Below are 12,285 nucleotides of genomic sequence, written 5' to 3' on the forward strand. Positions count from 1 at the left end.
TTAAATACTCAACCATTTAACAAAGTTACTGAAAATCTTTTTGGAATGACCACATTCTCCAACACTTTTTACGACTATTTCTTTAAGTCGTTCAATCCTTTCCCTAATATTTTTGTCACTCAAAACCAGCTCCACCTTATTCTTGATTTCTTCACGGTTGATGATTCCAAATTCATCACGCTGAAAATTCAAACCCACCTTCCACACATCGCAAATATAGCTCTCATGAAAGGGCTGGTCACCAAAGCAAGGCAAGCACAAGAAAGGTACCCCATTAGCCACACCTTCCATGGTAGAATTCCATCCACAATGGCTCAAAAAGCAACCCACAGAAGGGTGACTCAGAACCTTCTGTTGAGGCGCCCATTCCACAATTTTTCCTCTATTTTCAACTCTCTCTTCAAACCCTTGAGGATACACATTCGCCTCTTTAGTAATACCCGGTCTTACAACCAACAAGAACGGTTTACCAGTGAATTCAAGTCCGAGTGCTAATTCTTGGAATTGAGTTTTATCAAAAGTAGCGATGCTGCCGAATGCAACATATATGACTGACTTTAACGGTTGTTGATCTAGCCATTTCAAGCAATTTGTGTCTTCCTGCCAGAAGCATCCTGCTGAATTTCCTTTTCGAGTGCTTGCTAGAAGTGGTCCTATTGGTAGAATCTTTGGGGTCAATGTGAATGCTCCTGGCTCAAGATTATATGCTGAGTTGCAAATTATCATGTCTGCCAATGTTACAGTCTTGTTGTTCTTGTTTACATTATCAAATATTTTTCTTCTCTTGATCTCATCTTCCCAGCCTAGCCATACAAAATTAGTGGTGCTCATGAAAGGCATATCTGGAGCCAATTGAATCTTCTCAATCTTCAATGGAGTTCCTTAATTATAAGAATGGAAATAAATAAAAAAAAAGTGAGAAGAAATCCTTAACTACAAGTAAAGATAATGGAGATTATAATTTTACCTTTGTTGTCAATGACTCCATCATGAATTAACTTATTGACGCTAAGTAACTGGGTTGTTAGATAAAATGGCTTTAGTGTTGAATAAGAAATAGCTTTAAAAGTGTGGGTATATTTGTCATTAACCTCTTTGCTCTCAAGAGCACATTTACAATCCCACATGGGAAACAAACAACCCTTTGAGTGGGTATATATAGAATTGGGCTTTAGAAGCCTTTAAATTGTGTTAAGAAGGTTTTAGCAAATATACCACACGCGCGCGCTCGCTCGTTCGCGCGACGCCCGCCCGTCCCGACTGGACTGGGCCCGAATTTTATTTTTATTTCTATCCGTTTTAACTTGTTTGAATTTTTCTTCAACGTTTTAATCAGTCAAAAACGGAACCTTATTTTTCTCCTGGTCTTACTCCACCTTCTAACGTGTAAGTGAACGTTCTTATTTCAGAAGGCTATAAATACATGAGTTTCCAGTTTCTTGAACACACAGTTTTTTCGATATTCCTCTTTAATCAAACTTTCTGGGCACTTAAAATAACCTTTTGCTGTTCTATTATCTTCGACCTTGAGTGCACAGGTTCGAAGGCTTCTGTGTTAACCTTGGGGAGCGACCGGAATTACAGATTGCACCTCGGTCTGCCGAAATCGCTTTCAAGGCAGTGGCAACCGCCACGGCACAGCTCGATTTCTGTTCATTCCAATCGTATTTTCTGTAACCCTTATATATTTTCTCTCAATTTGAAAGTGAGTTTCTATTTCGAAATCATGTCTGCTTTAATTGCGAAATCCCTTCCTGACCTTTCCAAACTTGAACCTCTGGACGGTCTTAACTATAAGAGATGGTCGCAGAAAATTCTGATTTTCTTTGAACAACTCGAACTGGACTATGTTGTTGTCCAGGAACCACCCACTGACCCAAACGTTCCTGCCATGTCTCTGATTGTTCAGCAGTACGACACCCGTTCTGCAAAATACGAAAAAGACAACAAAACTGTTAGGGGTCATCTGCTGAATCATATGTCGAACCCACTGTTCGATATTTTTGTCAATAAGAAATCTGCCAAAGAAATCTGGGATACCCTCAAAGAAAAATACGGGTCTGATGATGCTGAAAAACGTAAGTATGTGGTTGGAAGATGGCTCAATTATCAAATGGTTGATGAAAAACCCATCATTGATCAGATTCATGAATATGAGAATCTTGTTGCTGAAGTTTTGGGTGAAGGCATGACAATGTCTGATTTGCTGCAAGCAAATGTCCTCCTGGAAAAATTTCCACCCTCCTGGAGTGATTTCAGAAACCATCTGAAGCATAAGAAAAAGGACTTCAGTCTTCAGGAGCTTGTCAGCCACATGAGAACTGAAGAAGAAAATCGAATGAAAGATAAACAACTTTCCTCTAAGTCTGTTTCAATTAATGCTAATATTGTTGAATCTGCTGTAGTGCCAAAAGACAGGAACAAAGGACCTTCAACCAAATTCCAAAAAGGCTCAAACCAAAACAAGCCTTTTAAGAAGAATGGAAGAATTCAGAAGAAGAAAGTAGTGGAATGCTTTGTGTGTGGTAAACCTGGCCACAAGGCATTTCAGTGCTACCAAAGGAAGAACCAACAGAACACCAATCATAATCCAAACAACAGAGCTGCTCCACAATCCAATCTAGTAGAAAATGAAGAAATTATTGCTGCTGTTGTGGTTGAAGCTAATCTGGTGGAAAACAAAACGGACTGGGTTCTAGATACTGGAGCTACAAGGCACTTATGCTCAAACAAGGACCTGTTTAATCACTTTGAGGACGCTGCCGATGGGGAATGCGTCTACATGGGAAACACCACTACTGCTGGTGTTGTCGGTAAAGGAACAGTTTTAATTAAGTTAACTTCTGGAAAAAGCTTGTCTTTAAATAATGTGTTGTATGTGCCTGCTCTTCGTAGGAATCTTATTTCTGGTAGCTTGCTAAACAAGGCTGGTTTAAAAATTATCTTTGAGGCTGATAAGGTTATTCTCACTAGGAATGGGACTTTTGTGGGAAAAGGGTACCTAGCTGATGGCCTCTTTATTTTGAACACTGTCCATGTGAATTCTGTTGGAATTAATGCAACTACATCTGCTTCCGTTTACTTGAGTGAATCCATTGATTTGTGGCATGGTAGATTAGGACACGTAAATTTTGCTTCCATTAAAAAAATTGGGAAATATGCATGTTATAAATGTTACTAATTCTGAAATTAACTCCAAATGCTCTATATGTGTGGAAGCAAAATTTGCAAAGAAACCTTTCTTACCTGTTGAGAATAGAAGCACAGAACTGCTTGGTTTAATTCACTCTGATTTAGCTGATTTTAAAAATTCTGTTAGCAAAGGTGGCAAAAGATATTACATTACTTTTGTTGATGACTTCTCTAGATATACCAAAGTGTATTTATTGAAATCAAAAGATGAGGCTGAGCATATGTTCATCAAGTTTAAATCAGAGGTAGAAAATCAATTAGATAAGAAAATAAAAAGGCTTAGGTCCGATAGGGGAGGAGAATATGGAACTTTTTTCCTTAAGTCCTTTTGTGAAAATAATGGCATTGTACATGAGACTAGTGCACCGTATACACCTCAACAAAACGGTATAGCTGAAAGGAAAAATAGAACTCTTAAAGAAATGATGAATGCCATGTTAATTAGTTCTGGGTTATCTGATAACATGTGGGGGGAAGCTGTCCTATCTGCATGCTATATTCTGAATAGGGTTCCTCATAAAAAATTAGATAAAACTCCTTATGAACTGTGGAAGGGGTTTGCACCAAATTTGAATTTTTTGAGAGTTTGGGGTTGTCTTGCTAAAGTTGCATTTCCATCCTTTAGAAAGCCTAACATAGGACCCAAGACCTTTGATTGTGTTTTCATTGGTTATGCCTCAAATAGTACCGCTTATAGGTTCATGAATCTGAACGACTATAGCATATGTGAATCTAGAGATGTAGTGTTTTTTGAAAACACCTTTCCCCTAAAGAAAGACAAACAGTGCGAGGCAACTAGTGCTTCTACTCCATTACCTTTTCCTACTCCAATTGTGTCTGCTTCATCTCTACCTCAGGATGAGAATGAAAATGATGTTGCTTTTGAACCTAGGAGAAGCAAAAGGAGAAGAATAGAAAATAGCTTTGGACCAGACTTCATTTCAGCCTTTCTATTAGAAAATCCAGATAACATTACTGATGAGATTATGTCTGCCTATCTAATAGAAGAAGACCCAAAAACATATAAAGAAGCTGTTACCTCTATAGATGCTGATTTTTGGAAAGAAGCTATTAAGAGTGAAATAGATTCCATTATAGCCAACCATACATGGGAATTAGTTGATCTACCAAAAGGCTCTAGACCTATAAGGTGTAAATGGATATTTAAACGAAAATTGAGGCCTGATGGATCCATTGAAAAATTTAAGGCTAGATTAGTTGTAGTGGGCTATAGTCAAAAGAAAGGAATTGACTATTTTGACACATATTCTCCTGTTACTAAAATCTCTACTATTAGAGTTCTTATTGCAATTGCAGCAATTCATAACTTGGTGATACATCAAATGGATGTAAAGACGGCATTTCTAAATGGGGATTTAGAAGAGGAGATCTATATATAGCAACCAGAAGGACACGTCATACATGGACACGAGGACAAAGTGTGCAAATTGAAAAAATCACTTTATGGGTTGAAACAAGCACCCAAACAATGGTATGAAAAATTTAACAGTGTTTTACTTTCCAATGGGTATGTGGTTAATGGATCGGATACATGTGTCTATTCTAAATCTTGTGATTCGAACTATGTGATTATATGCCTATATGTAGATGATATGCTTATCTTAGGGACAAGCTTAGATGTGGTTAATGACACAAAATCCTTTCTTTCTTCTCACTTTGACATGAAAGACATGGGAGAAGCAGATGTAATTCTTGGCATCAAAATTACTAAGACAGAAAATGGGTACTCATTAGGACAATCACATTATGTTGAAAAACTGTTGAAAAAGTTTAACAGTTTTGATGTAGTTCCAGCTAGAACTCCTTATGATCCTAGTGTAAATTTAACAAGAAATAAGGGAGGAAATAGTGTCTCCCAAGAGGAATATGCTAAGATCATAGGCAGTGTAATGTTCCTAATGAATCATACTAGACCGGACATAGCTTATGCTGTTAGTAGATTGAGTAGATATACTCACTGTCCAAATAATGAACACTGGAGTGCACTTTATCGCTTATTGAAATACTTAAGAGGTACCATAAATTATTGTTTGCACTTTACTAAATTTCCTGCTGTTTTAGAAGGATATACTGATGCAAATTGGGTATCTAACAATGATAAGGTGAGTTCCACCAGTGGCTATGTTTTTGTTCTAGGTGGTGGTGCAGTGTCTTGGAAATCATCCAAGCAAACTTGTATTGCTCGATCAACCATGGAATCTGAATTTATAGCTCTTGAACTAGCTAGTCAAGAAGCAGAATGGTTGAGGGCACTAGTAGCAGATGTTCCATTGTGGGGGAATTCTTCTGCACCCATTTCAATGCATTGTGATTCACAGGCAGTGGCAACCGCCACGACACAGCTCTGTTCATTCCAATCGTATTTTCTGTAACCCTTATATATGGTGGACACCATTCGTGGTCAAACGAAGCCATATTGTCCTCGATATGCACTATATCTCTCCCATTCCTATGGTAAATAATAGTGATTGTGTAATCCATAGCCCGATTAAGTGGTGGTTCATGTTCATGGACTTGATGGATGTGTTTTGAAGGTTGAGTTACGAGAAACTCTTAATGATCTCATTTTGGAGATCATCTACTTGAGTGTGGAGGTGGGCCGCCTTCTATGAAAGACTTAGGCAGTCTTTCTAGAGCACTCATAAGATCCAAGGTGTACGCATGGCCTTCAAAAGCGTTGTAAAGTTTTATCGCGGAACAGCAAAAGTTTTTTTAAGGTTATTTACGTGTTGTGGGGGTCTCAGATGAAGTTTCAGAAGTTCAAGAGCAATTCACTTCCAAAACGTCACTCTGTTGCCTCATCTCACTACGTATCAATTCAATCGAAAGACATTGATACTTAAGTTTTCATAACCTTGTCCTACTCGTTTTATTTGCCCAGAAAATTATTTCCTTTGTACTATTTTAAATGTTTTTATAGAGCCATTTGTGGGGGATTGTTAGATAAAATGGCTTTAGTGTTGAATAAGAAATAGCTTTAAAAGTGTGGGTATATTTGTCATTAACCTCTTTGCTCTCAAGAGCACATTTACAATCTCACATGGGAAACAAACAACCCTTTGAGTGGGTATATATAGAATTGGGCTTTAGAAGCCTTTAAATTGTGTTAAGAAGGTTTTAGCAAATATACCACACGCGCGCGCTCGCTCGTTCGTGCGACGCCCGCCCGTCCCGACTGGACTGGGCCCGAATTTTATTTTTATTTCTATCCGTTTTAACTTGTTTGAATTTTTCTTCAACGTATTAATCAGTAAAAAACGGAACCTTATTTTTCTCCTGGTCTTACTCCACCTTCTAACGTGTAAGTGAACGTTCTTATTTCAGAAGGCTATAAATACATGAGTTTCCAGTTTCTTGAATACACAGTTTTTTCGATATTCCTCTTTAATCAAACTTTCTGGGCACTTAAAATAACCTTTTGCTGTTCTATTATCTTCGACCTTGAGTGCACAGGTTCGAAGGCTTCTGTGTTAACCTTGGGGAGCGACCGGAATTACAGATTGCACCTCGGTCTGCCGAAATCGTTTTCAAGACAGTAGCAACCGCCACGGCACAGCTCGATTTCTGTTCATTCCAATCGTATTTTCTGTAATCCTTAACTACAAGTAAAGATAATGGAGATTATAATTTTACCTTTGTTGTCAATGACTCCATCATGAATTAACTTATTGACGCTAAGTAACTGGGTAAGCAAGGCAGCAGATGCAGTCCAGAATACAACTTTTCGTATTTCCATTTTGTCTGCTACTTCAAAAGCCCAGTCAAGAAGCGTCTCAGAAATGATACAAGTAATCTTATCATCTTCTGTTGCATTAATTCTGTGAATAAGCTCCTCCAGCTTTCCCGGAGCCACAGTAGAAAGTGATTCATTTAACTTTGTAAAGTCATTTCTATCCTCCCCCATGGTTCCATTCCATCTGGAATTGAAACAAGATTAATATGATCGCCAATAAAGTCCTTCTCTAGCAATGCATTTGAGAACCTCTGTTGAGCATAATCAGTGTTTACAAAAGTGATTCTGAAACCATGTTTAACTAAGCATAGTGAAAGCTCCATCATAGGAAGCACATGGCCTTGTGCTGGAAAAGGTATGGCTACAATATGTGGGCGTCTCTCCATACTACCCATCTTTCAACTCTTGTCAGAAATAATTTTCACTGCCTCTGGATTTATATTGTATAATAATTTTGAATTTTTTATTTATTTATTTTTGGTTACATTTGGATATTTTGTTAAGGAGTGTGGCTGACAATCAAGTTCTAGTAGTATCCACAATAATCAAGTTCTAGAGAATTGTGCTGAAACTTTAAACGTAAATTGAACATCAACCAGAGAAATCCAACTTGTCAGTGATCTACCTAATCAGAAAAGCCGACAGTCTCATTCCCTGTATATGAAAAATCTTTTATTATTATATTGTGACCAAATCAATATCAAAAGGAGGCATGAAAATGAAGTTAAGAAATTTCATTTCTATTATGACAAAGAAATCTAAGTTTAAGAATCAATGAAAAGGAAACAGAAAATAATAATATGAAATGTCAACATATATTGTGACCAAATCAACATCAACAGGAGGCATGAATTGAAGATGTTGAGAATTATGTTCCGAAACTGAAGAGAAAAACGAAAACCATCCAATACTTCAAGAATGATGCTTCTCCATAGTATCAAATGCTTTCTGAATGTCAATTTTGATAGCTATATTCCGCTCAAAGCAATGTTTATTCATGACATTGATCCCCTCAAAAGTGGCTATAAAATACATTGCCTCCCTGAAACCAAATTGATTATCCGTGTTGGAAACATGCCTTAATAGTTTCAATATATGTTTTCAACATCGGGTTTATATTTCCATAGCATGGTCTCTGGGGGGACCCTATCTCACCATACCTCTGCTTGATCTGTACCGAAAGCCTCTCCAATACTCTAATATGCTTAGAGAACTCTGGTGTCATTCATGGTTGTTGGATTTCCTGCTCAACTCCTTCAATATCACACTTATTTTTCGTGTACGACATCTATTTCTTTTTTAAGGCAACAAGTTTTGAATGTGATATTATTAAAAATTGATTGCTTCAAAATCTTCTATTTCATTTAGTGGGAAACAGTTCTGATCACATGCACTTTAATGACCATGTAGAATTTGGTTATTTATTGTTAGATCTAAAAGCATTTTAAGGGTTAGATTTAATAAGCCTATATCTAATAACAAATTACCAAATTCACTTGATCATCAAGGTGCATGTGAACATTACTGTAGTTGGAAATGATCGGGGTCTACATGCCAGACTTTGAGTGCTCATTTGGAAGACATGATAGCTAAAAGGATAAAGAGTTGGAAAGCTAAATTGTTCAAGCTTTAAGTCTTATGTTATGAGCTTTTTTTTTGGTGCCTTAGTTACTTTGTTCGGACCACGAGACGATTATCAATTTGTTCCGATGGGGAACGAATGGAACTGATCCAAAAGGAATTAGGTGGAAATCTTAGTATAGGCTCTATGTCCCGAAGAGATTTGCGGGTATGAGGTTTCGAAAGGCTCATCAATTTAATATATCACTTTTAAGTAAGCAAGATTGGTGCCTCCTAGCGAATTATGATTTACTTATCACCCGATTATACAGTAAAACCTCTATAAATTAATACTTAATAAATTAATAAACTCTTTAAAATAATAATTTCTTCTGGTCCCAACTTGGACCAGTTCAAAAAATGATCAATTTTAATAAATTAATAAGATAATAATTTTCTAGAACAACGCTTTATAAATACCTTGTATTATTACCTCTATAAATTAATAATTTCTCAAATACATATGCAAAATATATATAGATATATATACTTAGAATAATTTAGCAAAATATGAATCTGTAGTATTTTACTTTTTCTTGAAATTTAAATGTAGTTAAATCTATTGGAGAAATCACTCATAAACAACTTTCTCCATGTCTTGATATTTGACTGATTTGTGTCGTTTAATATCTGTTCCCTTTCCAAAATCAACTGAAAGATATTAAGATGATCTCTTAAGATCAGTGTTAGATATTGTATCTTGACTAACTTTCAAATGATATGTTTCATTTAGTCAATCTTGTAAACCCATTTGAGTGCTTGCAGGGTGATGTCTCTTGTATTCACATAATGCTTTTCTGATTTGATCGGTCATGGTTGATTTATTGACGCCTTTTAGATAAGAAGCCATTTTTTGTATGATTTGAATCAACACTCCATGTGAATTTATATAGTAATTCATTAACTATGATACAGTGAACATTTTTAACATAAATACAATGAACTTTCAAGTTCTATTAACCTATATAGTGCACATTTTATTTTATTTTTTCATTGATTTTAGACAAACACTTTATATAAATTAGCAATTTAAAATTTATTTTAAAAAAAATGTAAAATCACTCTATAAATTTTTTTGATTAAAGATTGGTTAGCGAGGAATGGTAAGCGGCGGACATCCCAGCTATGCTGGCACCCCCACCACAGACCCAAAAAAGCCCCGAACCAAATTTATTAAAAGAGTAAATAAATGTCATAATACAAAAAGAAAAAAGAATAAAATGAAGCTAAAGAATTAGGAAAAGCGATAAACGCAACGTCCTACACAATCATGAAAAAAGACCGATCCACAAAAATCTGGGACAACATCCCACCAAGTCGAAGCTGTTGCCGTCCGTCCATAATTTGCAAGCGAATCCGCAACATGATTTCCTTCACGAAAAATATGAGAGACCACAAAAGCCACAGAATCGGTCTGATTTAAACAATTGAACCATTTTTGTCTAAGCAACCAAGGGACCGAACAAGATTTAGATTTGAACATCTGCACAACATACATTGAGTCGCTTTCAAGCCAAATTTTCCGCCAACCTTTGCTGATAGCCATGTCAATGGCGTAAATAGCAGCAGATAGTTCAGCAAGATAAGCAAAGGAACTTTCAATCGAAAAGGCAAACGCACCAAGGCACATGCCAGTATACGAGCGATAAATACCTCCGCAACCCGCAGGACCAGGAGCACCCATGACAGACGCATCAGTCTTGATCTTAATCCAATCCCTCGGAGGTGGTTGCCAAAAAATCGGAGTAATGTGCGGAGCCTTAGCAAGACGCTTTTCAATCCCGAGCTCACCTAAGATTTGAAGTTCAACTAGCGAATTCCAAACGGAGCCCCGTCCAGTGTGAGCAAATTCACGAACAGCTCCCCAAATCCGTCTCAGTGTGATGGAAGTATCAACCCTCTCATCCTAAAAAATGGACCTATTACGAGCAAGCCATAGAGCCCAAATTGTATTAACAATTGCAGCCGCCCATAAATTAGCGATTTGAGTACTGAAACGTTGAATAACAGCATGATCAACTAGATTCTTAAGAGTCGAGTCTGTGTTAATTCGTCTTCCAAACAATGAGCTAACACCATGCCAAATAAATTTGGAAAACCGACAGGAGACAAAAAGGTGGTCCAACGTTTCAGAATCTAACAAGCACAAACTGCAACGAGAAACAACTTGACAGCCACGCAACTGAAGCTGATCATGTGTTGGCAAATACCCAAGATAAGCCCGCCATCCAATAAGCGAGTGTGCAGGAGGAACACTCTGACACCTTAAAAAATGACTCCAAGGCTGTTGAGTAGGAGGAAATCTAAGCCAAGTGTACAAGAGCTTAACAGTTAAAACCCCACTCGTAGCAGGCTTCCAAACACAAATATCAACATCGTCCCTACCCCGCCTAATATTCCGCAATCTATTCTCCACATCCGCAGGTAACACGGGCAGATTGTGCCAATTATTACCATCCAAATAATCCTCCACCAAATCAAAACAACGACGCTGTTGACTAGCAGATAGGCCAACCTGTGCAGCCAGTGAAGGACGCATCCAGGCCCCATTCCAAAAATTAAGTTCAGAGTGCTAACCAATCCACCAAAAACAGTGATGCTCAACTTCAGAATAAATGGATTTTATCGAGACCCAAATAGAAGAATTCATGATATAATGTCGTGACTGTCCCGCTTTATTGAGAAAACGAGTTCTAAGTAAGTTAAAGCAGAGAGACTTTTCTTGAAGAAGACCCCAAGCCATCTTTCCATTCAACGCTTTGTTTAGAATAGATAGATTCTTGATTCCAAGACCTCCATCCTTGAAGTTTTGACAACAAATTTTCCAAGGGACAGTGACAAGCTTCTTGCAATTAATGGACCCAGACCAAATAAAATTCCTCATATGCCTAGTCATACGTGTAAGCAGCGCAGAGGGCCACTTATAAATGCTAAAAAAGTGAATGAAGCTACCAGTAATTACAGAATTTACTAGAGCCACTCTCCCAGCCATAGACAAACAATGCCCTTTCCATTTAGCAAAGTGAGCAAGCACCCTATCCATCAAACTAGTCAGATGTCGTGTCTTTGGTAAACCAAAAAACAAAGGGACTCCAAGATAGCGAAATGGAACAGACCCTTGACGAATACCAATAATATCAGCAAGACGATTACCACGTCCAGAAGAAACAAAGGAGCCCAGAAATAATTCAGATTTGTTCCAACTAACACACTGACCCGAGATAGATCCATACAACTCAAATACACCTTTAATAACAGCTAGATTACTCGAAGAGGCTCTGCAGAAGAGAAGAATGTCATCGGCATAAAATAAATGAGTCGGAAACACCTTTGCAGAAGTATATTGCATTGGAGCAAGTCGCCCAGTATCCACGAGGTGAAGCAACCAATGACTAAGAAAGTCCTCGGCAATACCAAACAATATAGGAGACAGCGGATCGCCTTGTCGAACCCCTCTTGAACATCTGAAATATCCACTAATGGCTCCATTGTTTAAAATTGAAATCCGAGATGCAGATAAAACATTCAGAATCCAGTCTCTGAATTGAATAGAGAAACCAAAAGCGTCCATCACGGCAAGTAAAAAATTCCAATTTAAAGTGTCAAAAGCTTTCCTGATGTCAACCTTCAAGGCTAAGTTCCCTCCAAACTCTATAAATTAATAATTATTAATTTATCGATTAATTAATAACTCTCTAAATTAATAAAATTTCATGGTT

The 12,285-nt window shown here is 37.4% G+C and overlaps 1 pseudogene; it reads right to left on the reverse strand.

Annotated features, from left to right (window-relative positions):
- On the reverse strand, positions 1-7,332 carry LOC136212147 (UDP-glycosyltransferase 83A1-like; annotated as a pseudogene).
- Between the last annotated feature and the right edge of the window lie 4,953 nt (positions 7,333-12,285).

This window comes from Euphorbia lathyris, chromosome 1 (assembly GCF_963576675.1).
Source record: "Euphorbia lathyris chromosome 1, ddEupLath1.1, whole genome shotgun sequence".
Classification (NCBI taxonomy): domain Eukaryota; kingdom Viridiplantae; phylum Streptophyta; class Magnoliopsida; order Malpighiales; family Euphorbiaceae; genus Euphorbia; species Euphorbia lathyris.